The sequence below is a fragment of the Amblyomma maculatum genome, chromosome 6 (genome assembly GCF_055883805.1).
Source record: "Amblyomma maculatum isolate TAMU_Amacu chromosome 6, ASM5588380v1, whole genome shotgun sequence".
NCBI lineage: Eukaryota > Metazoa > Arthropoda > Arachnida > Ixodida > Ixodidae > Amblyomma > Amblyomma maculatum.
The window spans coordinates 21991561-22006566 of NC_139349.1; the positions used below are offsets into that span (position 1 = coordinate 21991561).

The 15006-nt window shown below is 46.0% G+C and overlaps 1 protein-coding gene and 1 long non-coding RNA gene across 2 annotated transcripts in view; one reads left to right on the forward strand and one right to left on the reverse strand.

Annotated features, from left to right (window-relative positions):
- LOC146185247 (uncharacterized) overlaps positions 1-4230 on the forward strand; it is a 130646-nt gene extending 126416 nt beyond the window's left edge. Inside the window, exon 3 of the long non-coding RNA XR_014707975.1 lies at positions 4091-4230. This is a non-coding gene — a long non-coding RNA (uncharacterized LOC146185247). The remainder of the gene's footprint in view (positions 1-4090) is intronic.
- The window catches only part of pnt (ETS transcription factor pointed), a 325056-nt gene that overhangs the window by 216681 nt on the left and 93369 nt on the right, over positions 1-15006 (reverse strand). The window lies entirely within an intron of this gene.

Sequence of the window (15006 nt, forward strand, 5' to 3'; positions counted from 1 at the left end):
GGACGCCCTAGCCGTGTCGCCAGGTCCGCTCTGCACTGCCAAGGGCACCCTTGGACGCGCCGCGGGCGAGATTGCTATGATTGCCGTTGCTCGCTGTCGGCTCCGTACACCGGGCATGACGTACTCAATGGAACGAGTAACCCTGAAATTCATCTCGAGGCAAACAAGAACAAAGCCATCAATTACAGATAACAGCCAATGGAACGCAGTCATAAGGCTGCTGTGGAAAGCTACTGCTTTTTCAAAGTTTGCGGTGGAAAGTTACCGCTTTTTCAAGGCTAACAGCAAAATTTGACTCTAAACTAGCGACGAACTTGATGCGGCTTAGTTTAGGTTTGAGGGGTTTAACGTCCCAAGCGGCTCAGGCTATGAGAGACGCTGTAGGGGAGGGCTCTAAAATTTTGGACAACCTAGGGTTTATTAACGTGCTCTCACATCGCACAGAAAACGGGCGCCTTGCTTTTCGCCTCCATCGAAAAGCGTCCGCCATGGCCGGGAATCGATCCCTCATTCTTAGGAACAGCAGTCGAAAGCCACTACGCCACCACGGTTGAGCGAAGTTTGATGTGTACCACATGTAAGAATACTAAGTCAGTCTTTGAGGTCGTCTACTCAAAAGCAATACGAATGCGCTAATCAGTGGAAGTCAACGATTATAAAAGAAAATGGCTGTCGAGCTTGAACACGATGCAGTAGCTTGTGACTCGAAGATGCATCCCAGCGTGTCACACTGCATGAGCATTGAGACCGTAAGCAAAGCTGAACATTTTTTCTGAAACCTTAGAAGCTGAGTAGAAACTCTCCCTTGTTTTGGCATCGAACCCGACGTCACATTTAAAACTGCGCAGTTGCTTCTTATATTGCGTTGCAAATGTTGGAAAGAAAAGAAACTGATATGAGCACATATCGCTAAAACGGTCACCAGATGCAACGTTTTCAATCCTTAATAGGGTGTCAGCACTTGCTTCACATCAGCAGTCTGAATTTCGTTGACAGGTGACCAGCGCGGCTTCAAATTTTATTTTTGAGATGCACTGAGTTACCACTCTCGGCAAACTGGACGAATATCTTCCTAAAACAGTGGCGAAGGTGACAACGGAAATGGTGCGATAATTTTTTGGAATGTCTAAAAATTTTAATTTCACTGGCAGTGGACAAACAACACTGCATGTCATTCCATCGCTTCACGCGGCACTCGAACCGACGTCGGTAGAGATAAACGTTTTTCAACGCATAAAAGCCACTCGCTATAGTCACATCTTTTAATGTGTCATAATCATTTACCAGATTTATGAACTATGTAAATGAGTCAACGAACACAGGCTAACCACGCTAACCACGATAACGCTAACCATTGGTGGCCTGTATACGACTCATATGGTAAGTGCATATGCTCCAGTCGGGGAATTTTCCTTTCTTCAGTGGGAATTGGAACAGTACAATTTGGAGAAAATATAATTTTTAAAGAGTTTTACTTTGAGCCGAAACAGCATCATTTTTCCCTCCCTCCAAATTCCTAAAGTTTTTAAGGTGCTGCATGAAAGAATGGCGTGAAATAGTGACGTTAGGGACTAAATGAGCTATTTTTCGGTTAGGGGATGCCTAGAACATCACTATAGTATATTGCCTGATCTCACCTTGAGTAATACAAAAAGACGGCTCACTTAAGGCTCGAAGGAGCCCTTTAGTATTTCGCTACTAAAAGGTAGGTAAGGGAAAGTAGATCACGAACAGCGGTAGTGTGGCTTTGCACACAGCATCTTGAGCCATATATTCTATTTAGCAGAAACACAACGCCAAAATCGCGATCATCATCGTATTCCTTTCCCGGTTAGATTGCGCACAAAAAGGGGTATAGAGTTGGAAAGAAAACTATAGGTAAGTAGTGATGTTCATATTGGAATTTGGAGGTGAAGGACTGCGAGCGGTGTATTTCTCTTTTCAAGCTGGTTCAACCTATACAAGTCAAAGTTTTATTCATCAGCCTGACCATACCCATGGGCGAAGGCCTCTCCCATATTTCTCCAATTAACCCGGTCCTGTGCTAGCTGCATCCACTTTACCCCTGCGAACTTCTTAACCTCACCCGCCCACCTAACTTTCTGCCACCCTCTGCTACGCTTTCCTTCCCTTGTAATCCAGTTTGTTACCCTAAGCGACCATCGGTTATCCTCTCTTCGCACTACGTGTCCTGCCCGTGCCCATTTGTTTTTCTTTATTTCCACAAGAATGTCAGTACCTTGAGTTATTTCTCTGACCCACACTGCACGCTTCCTATCTCTTAATGTTACCGCTACCATTTTTCGTTCCATAGCCCAAAGTTTTATTCAGTGAGAAGCTATTACCTACGAATCAGGCACAAGGCAACACCTGACTTATGTCGGCCCATTTCCTCTTTCCCATCCCACACACTTAACTCAAGAGCAGTGTGAGGATTTATACGCCATATTGCTTTCGACAACTTTGCAACAATAACCACCACTGTGATCGTAACGCATCAAGATAAGACAGTGAGCACTACTGAATATATTGTCACGACAAATATACAGTAAGGAGAAAAAAAGATATTTCTGCAGAAAATACAGGATAGACAATAACAATAAAAGGGATAAGGTAACCCATGTCGGAGGCTTACTTAGCAGCCTGAAGAAAAATAAACAGACAAACTTGCACTTAAAGTATGAGTTCTTCTTTCTTTTTTTTTTCTTTTTTTTTAATTCTAGCGCTGAGATTACTGCCTGTAACGATTCCCACAGCCGTGCTTATACAAGTCAGGGAAAATGTTAATTTTTGCGTACTGTAGTTTGTTCGAATCTTATGTTTGTTACATGTGTTAGGAGAGAGAGTATGCAGGCGTTCTCTACGGGCATCTCTAAGAACAATGATTTCTTCAGTTTCTTGTTAGGATATATAACTAGATTGCTAATTTTTAAAACAAGATGTGTTTGAGAGAGAATTTGGTGCTTTTAAAGGCAATAGGGCGGAATGTGCTGAGTGCAGGTGATTTTATACTTGGTACAGAATGCTTTTCTGAACTACTACTATTACTACTACCGCTACTACTACTACTACTACTACTGCTGCTGCCACCAGCTGAGTTACGGATAGTGGAAGAAAAAGGGACAGACGTGACGATACTCAGGCAAAATCCTGATAGTTGTCATGACGATCAAAGATGAGAGGAGAGACATATACATCCAAGGCACAATTACTACGCCTACGTAAGGTAAAATAATTTCTGCAGTCCTCACGTTTTTATATTTTCGTTTTTTTTTTCCAAACAGGACACGCTTCACATAGACTCTATAGACTTTCTATCCCTAACGCTGACGTCTACATTAGGCTGAGTAGTTTTCCAGACGCACTTACACTGTGCTACCAGTAGAGCACGATATGCACACCTGCGACGTTGGTGCCGGACCCGTGCAGGAGCGCGACGTAGTAATCTTACCTTACTCTTTAGGAATTGCTGCTTTCTCGGCATGTCAACATTTAAAGCTCTATGTTTCCCCTTCTGCATTAACAAATATGGACCAAGAACTCCAATTTTCGACATATTAAATCTACATGTGAGTGACGTGTCATTCCGCGTGCACGTCGACAGACCAAGAGGCGCCTTCGAGACCAAGAGAGGTTCTCGAGAGAGCAGCGCTTATTGTTTCAAAACCAATGGAGGACAGAATGTGAACTCGGGTTGACGGGGTACCAATGTCAGACGCAGGTGGTAGCATCTAGACGTTCTCGCACGGGGGAACACCGGACCCAGCGGCCTATCTGCTCGCTGCGAAGGTACGCGCTCAAACCATATACTTTTGAAAGACCCACGCTCAAACTGAGGTCTTTTGCTTTTGGGCAGCAACGCCATGCAAGCTGTTCACTTTCCTACGCCTATGTAACACTGGTATAGTTCAAACGGCATCTGAGTAGTCGAATGGCATTCGAGACGTGGAATACCATTCCGACCCAACGGCCTCTTGTGGTGCTACACAAAAATTTTCAAGAGCATCAGAAATCTTAAGCATTTATACGATGCTGCTTCGGTCAAGTTTCAGTTTTGTACCTACGCTTTTCTTCTTTTTTTTTTTTTCAGCATGTACAACGAAGCGACGACCGCGTTCACCGCGGTCACACTAGACCGACATCGGCAGCAGCACGGCGAACAGCTGAACATTAGTGTATAGCCTACATGCTTTTCAGACCGACGACACCGACACGGTCGCCCTTCCTGTCCTCGACAGACCGGAGTCTGATTAAAAACTTCCTCTTTGATCAAGCAATGGCGTGATAACTGCGCTTGCCTTCACCTTACTCGTAACAGATATAAATGACAATCAGGCGGCTACATTTCACACGCGCACACTTTAACGCTCATCGACGATGTTCTTAATATTTAATCGGTGACAGCATCTTACGCAGGGATATGGACTATAGTGACTCTGTATTAGGTTGGTTGGTTTCTGGGGTTTAACGTCCCAAAGCAACTCAAGCTATGAGAGACGCCGTAGTGGAGGACTCCGGAAATTTCGACCACCTGGGGTTCTTTAACGTGCACTAAGTTCGTGTGTGATGTTTCACTGATTGTCGAGAGCGAATTCCCAAGCTTTAAAAAATGAAAATGGCCATCAAATATAGCTTTAACATCAGTAATCAGAAATCGACCCGTTCTCACGTCGCAATATCGCATACAGTTAACAAGCTACTCGTTGGTATGTAAACAAATAATCAGACATATCAGTTTAAGGTGAACGGCCACCTAGGATGCTTCTGGATAAATAGATTAGTATTATCTTCAAAGAAAGCAGTGAGAATCAGCGAGAAGCATCAGCTCTACGCAGCGTCAGCAAATGGCTACTAAGTGTTTCTCAGGAGGATGATCGAATCAGCCCTTCCTGGAGTTGTCGCACACTGTAAACAAGCAGTTCAACCGGAACAGAAGAGAATAGATTATTAATAGCAGAGTGAATTTTTCGGCTTCCTCCGTGACTCGTTCGGGACGTCTATGAGAAACGATGAATTGTGGTTAGCGACGCTTGTTAAAACTACGAGCTTAACTGAAGTTTATATGCAGAACATTACAGTATTTACAGCAAAGTTAGTCAAAAGAAATCATGAATTTGGCAAGCTCGGCCTAGCCGAAGAATCAAGCCCTAGCTCAGTATGATCGACTGAGCTCTCGGGTGCAGTTTTCAAGCCTCGTGACCCATCCCACATTCGAGTCACATCAAACTGCAACAAGCGCCACCATTATTGGTTCCTTAACTCTTCGACTTTACTAGCACTAATGACTCTCTTTCGAGACATATATGCAAGCAAAGGGAATGCCAAATAGTTACAGCCTACAAATGACATGCGAACCCAAGAACCACGATTGGCCCGCCAAATCCTCAATCCTGCCAGATAATGGAGGAACAGATCCTGGCTTTTGTCAAACAATTTCATGAAACTGAATTACTTTTATGAAAGGAAGACGTCAGTAGCTACTTTTATGAAAGGAAGACGTCAGTAGCTGGATACTTTCCTGCACGCCTGTGTGCGAACGTTGGTAGTGATCAGTGAAGTGAGTTGTCAAACATAATTCAGTGTACACGTGACGCTATGATACAGTATAATGACCGACAGCATTATGCGGAGCCAATCCTTTTTCTGCTTATGATATTAGACGGCAACTTCTGCGGCCGGCAACATTCTTTTCCTTTTGTTTATTTTTAGCAAGCCACTACAACTACACCACCACAACTACCATATTGCGCATTTCATGCGTTCTTGGCTTCCGTAACGTCGAAGGTTACAAACCTGTGTGGTCAATAAAATCTGCGTGCACACACGTTTTTCGAGGACAACTGGTCATGGTATCTATAGCGAGCTTTGGCTCAAAAGAACAAATTGGTCTGGCCAGCGAAGCACGAAGCAGATGGCTAGCGGTGGCGTTATTGCCAAAGAAGAATGCAGCGTACACCGCCGACAGCCTGATGACCTCGTGACTGGCATGAATATTTCACAAAAAAACAGCAAGTGAACAGGGGAGAAGAATGGCTCCTCGTGGGTGACCGACCATGCCGCCAAAAGCGGCGCCCTTTGAAGTTGGATTTTGTTCGAACCGCCTTCCCTGCGGGTAATCATAACCGCTAGCTTCCATCTCCAGCCGGCGCCGTAAAAGGCGGGAGCCCAGTTGTGCCTTCGAAATCTGTGCACGACTTGCTTTACGGCACTGCTGCTTGCGCATGGCGTCACTTCTTGTGCTGCACTGTACAAGCCTCCCAGATGCGGAATTTACCAGGTCATGTTTGGTGGAACATTTGTAGAGGTTTGAGGCATTCTTTTTTTTTTTTTTTTTTTGTCCGAAAAAAGAAAAAGAAAACTTAACATCGAGGAGCGAAAGCAAACATCGGGGAAGGGGCGGCGGGAAGATGGGGGGAGGGGCACACACTTAAGCTCTGCCTTCAAAAGGTATCACGTGACAGCGTTGATGACCCTCATTCTGAGGCTCTCGTTGCCGACTCCCTTTCGCGTACATGCAACCCGTTCTATGAATATGCTCGTAATTCTCACCTCTCTTTCTCTCCATTATCTCACGCATATTCATTTGCATTTCTTCGTAAGCTTGTTGTGTAAAGACCACCCGGCCTCAATAGCCCCCTTAACAAAACTTTCTAAACATGCCTGCGTAGATTTAAGGCAACGTGTCCGACTGACGGGATTCAAGGGTACCGCAGGATTTTATTTTCAACCGTCCTGGCCCAAAGAAGGAGCCCGAGCGTTCAGCTCTTTCCAAAGCGGCCGTCTCATGCGGTTTAGTAACGTTGCAGTCTAACGACCAACAAGTGGCCAGCGCCGCCAGCTTTTGCAGGTATACCAATCGCCAGAGGAATACGCGCGATTTTTCCCCTTACAACGCTGAAGCAAACAACAGAGGATTTTCTGGTCAGCGGCTACTTTAATGCCGTCCCGTTAATAGGGTCAATGGTTTGAAAGCCCTAAAGTGGCACGAGCGGGTTATGCGGGATACATTGCAGTGGAGAATCTCGCATTTATCTCGACCGCTTGCGGTTCTTTGACGTCCACATACATCCCACAATGCGCTGGTATCTTGCATTTCGACTTCATCTGTAGCCCTCACGACTGAGGATCAGGAGTAAAAGAAAGGCTAAGGTGGGATAAGTACTGACCATGTAGTACTGCATAGGCGCGAAGTGCTTGAGGGCGAATGCATCAAACAATGATCTTCCGCATGTCACTGCGCGGGAATGTTTGTAACCGAATGTTGTACTCCAGTGCGGGCAGGTTTTGTATGCGAGTATATCAAAGTTCAGAAGATGGACGCCTTTTGGAGAGGGCATGCTATATCATTTTTTTTTTTTGACAGGCCCGCTCATTGTAAAGGTATAAGGGAATTTTGTGCAATAAACTATTCTTCTTCTTCTTATTATTATTATAATTATAATAATAATTTTTTTTTTTGGGGGGGGGGGGGGATCTTCAATACATGTTCCTCACTTATTTTATTCTCTGCGTGACTCATCATATCTAAACTCCGATTCATAGGTTATTTGTTTTTTTCCTTTGTTCTTTTATTTTCTATCTGTGTTTGTAAAGCTTGCGTGAACATTTGCTTTTACTCTTATTTGTGCTGCAGTACCAAACCCGTATGATTAATTGATTGATTATTGTGATTCTGAGATAATTATTTATTTATTTATGGCGCTGAGTTTGTCTCACGGCATAAAAGGTGGTGGTGGAGTCACAGAAATGTGTAGTGTGCAGCCATGTGCAAGAAGTCACATAAGTTGCGTGCATAAATGTTGTTCGTCATCTATGAGTGGAAACTAGAGTCATTAGTTGATGAATGTCCAGTTTTTTGTAGAATGGTGTTGAGCATATGCGAAGTTCCTGGGCATGCCCATATTAGATGCCGGACAGTTGTGCCGCAAGTATACGTTCTTCGCAGACTGGACATTTGTCGGGAACTGGAATTGTAGGACTTTGCCACTGGTGTCGAATGGCGGGTGTAAGGGCTACTCCGACTCTCAGCCTCTCAGAGATACTTCCTCCACCATTGTTAGATTGGGGTGAAGGGGATACGTACACGGTGGAATTTAGAGCACGTGTACGCTGCCTGAGGGATGCTGATGGTGTACGTTAAATGGGTCAGGAGTGGTTCCGGCGGCAAGGAATCAGGAGTAGGTCGTGACACATCTGCTGCATGACAAGGCACGTCTGCTGCAATGGTAATAAAATTTGTGTTGTCTTGAACCCAGTGAATGATTATAGTCGCCGGGTAACGGTGGCAAGCAGCATGTATATTCTGTGCGACGCTAAGAGTCCCGTGGACTTTCTTTAAATGCTTTAGGGCTTTTTTGGAGTGAGTAATTATGTGTACTTGTTTAAACGTAGGGTCGGCAGGTAACGCTTCTGTGGCGTTTCAGATAGCTTGCAGTTCAAAGGCAAGGGTTGATTTGGTATCGGTAAGGTAGGTTCGAGTGGTGTTTAGGTGAGGGTGAGTTGAGCTTATAAAAGCAACTGAACCACCTGTTGGGGTTACGGCTGCATCTGTGTAAATGTAAACAATACAGTCATCAGGTGTTGCGCAAGAAGTTATTGGGAACGATGATGAGAACTGCGGCTTCTTGGTGGGTAGAAGCTTATTAGAAGTAAGGTGGTAATAGTCCCATGGAGGTGGCTGGTGCTCGAACTCAGGACGAAGGGAAGCTTTCCTTGCTCTGCGTCTGTCGTTGAGCAATTAATTCTGCCAACGTGTTAAGGTGGTCATTCTCCTGAAGTAGACGGATATGAGTTGACCAAGGCAGTTCGGTAATGACTCGCATGACCTCGTGGTTGAGTGCCTCGAGTGTGGACCATTGCCGTTTTGTCAGTTTCTGAAACTGTGCCTGGTATAGAAGCCGCGGTTGAAAGACAGCACGAACATGTCGGCGAGCGGTATCTGATCGGGCATCATATCAGAACGATTTGCAATTCTTTGAATTAGTCCAAGTGTGTTCATGGCACTTTAGCGCTCATTTGAGACTGTGCCTTTTCCTGAAGAACGCACATGGAGGCCCAACACCTTGGTATATTCCACTTCATTGAGGGGTGTATTGTCAATTGTCAGCGCGAATGAATTAGCTTTGAAAGTTCGGCGGCCAGCCTAATTGCCCCCATGGACATAGCATGCTTTGGTGAGGTTGAGGGATAGGCCAGTGTTGTTGAGAAAATCTTGAAGGAGATTTATGGCATTTTGCAGGGAGTATTGCTTCACCTGGACTGAGTAGTTTGTAGACCACATAGTGATATTATCTGCGTAGGCTAGCACTTTAATATTAGGAAGGGTGAAAAGTGCCTGTACGAGAGGAATAAATGAAATATCAAACAAAGTTGGGGCTGAAACTGAGCCTTGCGGTACTCCGATTAAAAATGAAATGTCCTCTTGGTTTGCCATTTACACGCATAGCAAACGTTCGGTTGGAGAGGGGAGCGTGAATTGCACAACAATGCTGCAAGGGCATTCCAAGTGATGACATCGTATCGAGGATCGCTGTGTGGAGGATGTTGTCGTAGGCTTTCGTGATATCTGTTGCTATGACTGTGCGGACGAGATGACTGTGAGATGAACAATGCATTACCTCATTGGCAAAAAGTTGAAGACCATCTTCAGATTTGTACCCAGGCCGAAAGCCAATTTGTGAAGACGAATATTTGTAATGACAGTCAAGCCACCTGGATATTCGAGTGGCAAGCAGCTTTTCGTACAGCTTACAGATAGATGGGGTAAGAGAAATCGGGCGTAGAGTTGTGGGTGATTTTCCGGGCTTTGGTATGGGAATTACTACAGAATATTTCCAATCTGGTGGCATTTCACTGGAAATCCAGATTTCATTGACAATTTTGAGAAGTGAGGTCAATGACTCACCTTATAGATTGCGGAATAGTGTATAAGGCACACCATCATGACCGGGTGTGGTGTGAATTGTGCAGATATCTTTAATCGCGGCGATCAGCTCCGCCATGGTGAAAGAGCTCGTGATCTTATCTTCTGAGTGATGGTTGGCAAGGCTGAGTGGAAGCGGTGCAGGTTGGCAGTCGTAATTAGGGAATAACTGAAGAGCTGCTTGCTCGGCAAATTCTTGCGGTGAAAGACACAGGGCTATTCGAATACTCTCGGCGTAGTCTTTAACTGAGGGTTTTCGTTCCATGGAATGAAAAAGACGCCATAAGTGGCGGTTTCCCATCGGAGTACACCAGTCTGTCCAACATTTATCTAGAAGGTGCTTACCCCTTGCAAAAATCGTTAAGTAGGCTTTCCCACGCTGCTTCTTTCCCCAAACATGGCGTTACTGGCTGCCAGAAAAACGGCGATATAGACCTGAAATCGCATATTGCTTCTACACAGATGCATTTAGTGGTAATAGGGCAGTTATGCGAATATGTTCTGATGCATAAATCATATGAATTATGGCCATAATACAATGTTTCAATACATTGCAGTTCTGCCATTAGTGGGGAATGCAGCATAGAGGTGAAGCCGACTTAACATTTATGAAAGGGGTCTATACCGAGTCACCGACGGGCTGCAGCGGTTAGTTTATGTTCTGCTATGGCTATATTATTGGACAGATGCTGACTGACGTATACGTCCATTTGCTTGCGCCGTGCCCAGAGGCTAAGGAGGTGAAGGTCAGGGTTTGGTTGGTCTTCGTTGATTGTTGAAGACACAGTGTGGTGATTTAGAACTTGCATAAAAGTAGAAAGTGCCGAATCAGGAGTTATTGAGATGAGGCGGTCATCTGTACGTAGAGTATCCCAAGAAGCAACGTGAATTTTGCGGCAAATTTTACGTAATGTACTTGAGGTAAAATCGATTAGAATGGGGGAGTGGTCACTGCCCCAGGTATCTGGTTCGCAAATCCAGCCAGGATTTCCAGGGCCCAGCCACCACGTAAGGTCCGGAGTCGACGCCAGTGCACGCGGGCGGGTACATTTTGACAAACTGTTGGGAAGCATAAACGACTGGTCAAAAAATGTGTCGTAAATTTGACGTCCACGTATAGAGTCTTGAATCTATCCTCAGACTATATACGGTCCACTGAAATCTCCTCCAACAAGTATGGGTACACCTGGATATGAGGTGCGCAGATGTGTGAGCCATCCAAAGTTGAGCACACTAGATAGCGGTCGTGCGCAAAATGACACTAAGATAACTGGAGTACGTTGGGGCTTAGTACTAATGGCTGTCACTTCTTGACGGGTGTTGCACCAACGGGATAGATCTATAGGAGAATGAGTAATCGATGAATGAACATATATTGCCGCTTTACCGGGAGCGAGACCACTGCAGCAGTTGGGTATCGGGGGGCAGTGATATATGCAGTAACCAGGTAGAGGTGGAATAGCGTTATGCTCGTGTAAAAGGAAAGACCAGGCTTTTAGTTTTCCTTCTTGAATACGGAGCTTCAATTCCGGGAGTTTATTAGTGAAACCCCTACAGTTCCATTGCATTACAAAGGATATATGGTCAGTGGCCATTGGCTTGCAGAACAGATGCTATCATCTGAGGCAGTTGCTGTAGCAGTGTAATAGGGGATGTCATTGAAGTTGTAGCTGCCGATTTCTCAGCTTGGGCATATTTTGACTCAAAATGACCGTTCACATTAGAACAGTGATGCACTTGACGTATAGGCTCAACAGGCAATTGATGCGGACGTTGCGGTAAGATTTATCGACGTTTGCCAGTAGCGGTGTATACGCATGTATATATATATATATATATATATATATATATATATATATATATATATATATATTGTAGTGTGGTAATCTTCATCGATATAACCACTGACATGCGTCGCGTGCTGCCGCTCTCAAGGACGAAGAAGTTGTTCGCTGCCTTGCTCTTTCGCCACGCCTGACGCTTCGCTGCGAGTCTCCCCTGAGCGGCTGGAATCATCTGGGTTCACCGAATAAACACACCCCTACAATTGGTGGAGGTGCTGGGTAGGGACGTCACACAAGACGGTATCACAAAGAGGTAAAAAGGAAACTTCCGCGCGGGCGCAGTCAATAACGGCATGATGAGTGGAAAGGAAATCGTAGCCCAGGATGATGTCGTGTGAGCAGCGAGACAGTACAATAAACTCGATGGTGTATAAGACGTCTTCATCTGTTATCTGGACGACATCGTAGTTTTTTCTGCCGACTTTTCTTCTCACCTTCTCCGCCTAAAGGATGTCCTCACGTGTCTCGCCGGCGCTGGGCTTCAGTTGAATTTGAAGAAGTGCCACTTTGCCGCTCGAAAACTCCCAATTTTAGGCCACGTAGTTTCTAAGGACGGCATTCTTCCCGACCCCACCAAACTTCGCGCAGTTGCAGAGTTCCCGAAGCCAACCTCCCTGAAGCAGCTTCGGAGCTTTATCGGCCTCTGCTCCTACTTTCGACGTTTCATCTTGAACTTCGCCTCTATCATCGCTCCTCTGACCCAGCTCCTTGCCGGCAGCTCCGACCTTTCCGCCTGGACTCCAGCCTGCGATAAAGCCTTCGACACTTTACGCCGCCTTTTGGTTTCGCCGCCCATTCTACGCCACTTTGATCCGGCTGCGCCTACGGAGATCCACACTGATGCCAGCGGTATTGGGCTTGGTGCCGTCCTTACCCAACGTAAGCCTGGTTACAGCGAGTATGTTGTGGCATACGCCAGCCGAACATTGACAAAGGCAGAATCTAATTATTCAGTCACAGAAAGGGAATGTTTGACCATTGTTTGGGCTATCGGAAAATTTCGTCCTTATGTGTATGGTCGACCGTTTTACGTTGTGACCGATCACCACGCTTTGTGCTGGCTTGCCTCTCTGAAAGACCCATCCGGTCGCCTTGCTCGCTGGGCTCTTCGTCTCCAGGAGTTTGACATTCATGTCATTTATCGATCAGGCCTGAAGCATACGGACGCGGATGCTCTTTCCCGCTCGCCATTGCCTAGAGATAATTCGTCTGACCACGTCTGTGCCTACGATTTGTCGACTCTTACAACTATCGACATGGCTACCGAGCAGCGGAATGACCCCTGGATCAATGCACTTTTGAATTTTCTCTCAAGTCCTACTCCCGGTCATTCATCCAAAGCGCTCGTCCGCCAAGCACACCACTTCTCCATTCGTGACGGTCTTCTCTATCGCCGCAATTATTTGCTTGATGGACGGAAGTGGCTTCTAGTCATCCCGCGTCATCTCCGCGCCGACATTTGTGCTGCGTACCATGGTGACCCACAATGTGCTCACGGTGGCGTATTGAAAACCTACACGCGCCTACGTCTGCGATTTTACTGGCGTGGAATGTACCGCTTCGTAAGACATTTCGTGCGCGCTTGCGAATCTTGTCAACGCCGAAAAACTCCTCAGAAGTCCTCTGTTTCGTTGCAGCCGTTACCCTGCCCTGCTCGTCCGTTTGACCGCGTCGGCATAGATCTCTATGGCCCTCTTCCGACTACTCCTGCTGGAAACCGGTGGATTATTGTGGCAGTAGACCATCTGACTCGCTACACTGAAACATCACCGTTACCCTCTGCCTCTGCAAGAGACGTTGCTTTGTTCATTCTCAACAACTTGATTCTTCGCCACGGGACTCCGAAGGAACTGCTCAGTGACCGCGGACGCGTTTTCTTGTGCGACGCTCTCGAGGCCCTACTGAAAGAATGTCGCATCATTCATCGCACCGCTACTTCTTACCACCCTCAGACGAATGGCCTGACAGAACGCTTCAACCGTACTCTGAGTGACATGCTGGCCATGTACGTCAACGACGCTCATTCCAACTGGGACCACGTTCTTCCCTTCGTAACCTACGCGTACAACACTGCGATACAGACCACCACTGGATTCTCTCCCTTTTTTCTTCTTTACGGGCGCGAGCCAACCTGCACAATGGACGCGCTTTTTCCCTACCGCCCTGATGTTTCTGAATCGACGCCACTCTCGGACGCCGCCCAGTATGCAGAAGAATGCCGTCAGCTCGCTCGTTCGCTCACAAAGGAAAATCAGTGGCAACAAAAACACCATCGTGACACTGGTGAGGCGCCTTCATATGCGCCCAACTCCCTGGTGTGGCTCTGGGTTCCTGCTACAACCGCCGGCCTGTCAAAGAAGCTTCTTGCTCGGTATCACGGTCCATACCGAGTCCTTCAAAAAACATCTCCTGTGAACTACGTAGTTGAGCCCGTTACGCCATCTGCGGACTTGCGTCGCCGTGGACGCGAAATAGTTCATGTGGACCGAATCAAGCCCTACTACGATCCGTCTGTCCTTTCGGCACCATGAGTCGCCAGGATGGCTCCTTCTCTGCCCGGGGGGAAACTGTAGTGTGGTAATCTTCATCGATATAACCACTGACATGCGTCGCGTGCTGCCGCTCTCAAGGACGAAGAAGTTGTTCGCTGCCTTGCTCTTTCGCCACGCCTGACGCTTCGCTGCGAGTCTCCCCTGAGCGGCTGGAATCATCTGGGTTCACCGAATAAACACACCCCTACAATATATATATATATATATATATATATATATATATATATATATATATATATATTAGTATTTAGTATTGTACACGTCTCGTTATTTCGCTCTAGTGTTTGAAACATGCCTATGTACTTCATCCACATTTGTCATGTATGTACATTCTGTGTATGTACGGATAGTGGCGCCGGTGACGCTATATAGATTCTGAAATAAGAATCTTCTGGATATCTTTCAAATATTTTCGTTCTGATTGACATTTTGCACAACTTAGTATGCCCATTACAATGTCGGGAAAAGTGGCGTTGAAATCCTAAATTGCGCAAGGCGCTGACACATAACATAAGTTAACCTCAGGTGCCTTTATGCCGAGGCATCCATAATTTATGATTTTTCGACCCATTGTTTATGCTGTCGGCAGCGCGGAAGGTTTCTATTGACGACAGTATACACAATATAGTTTCCCCAATGATACAAAAAATATGTTATCTCACAAGGCAGTGATATCACCCCAGACAGC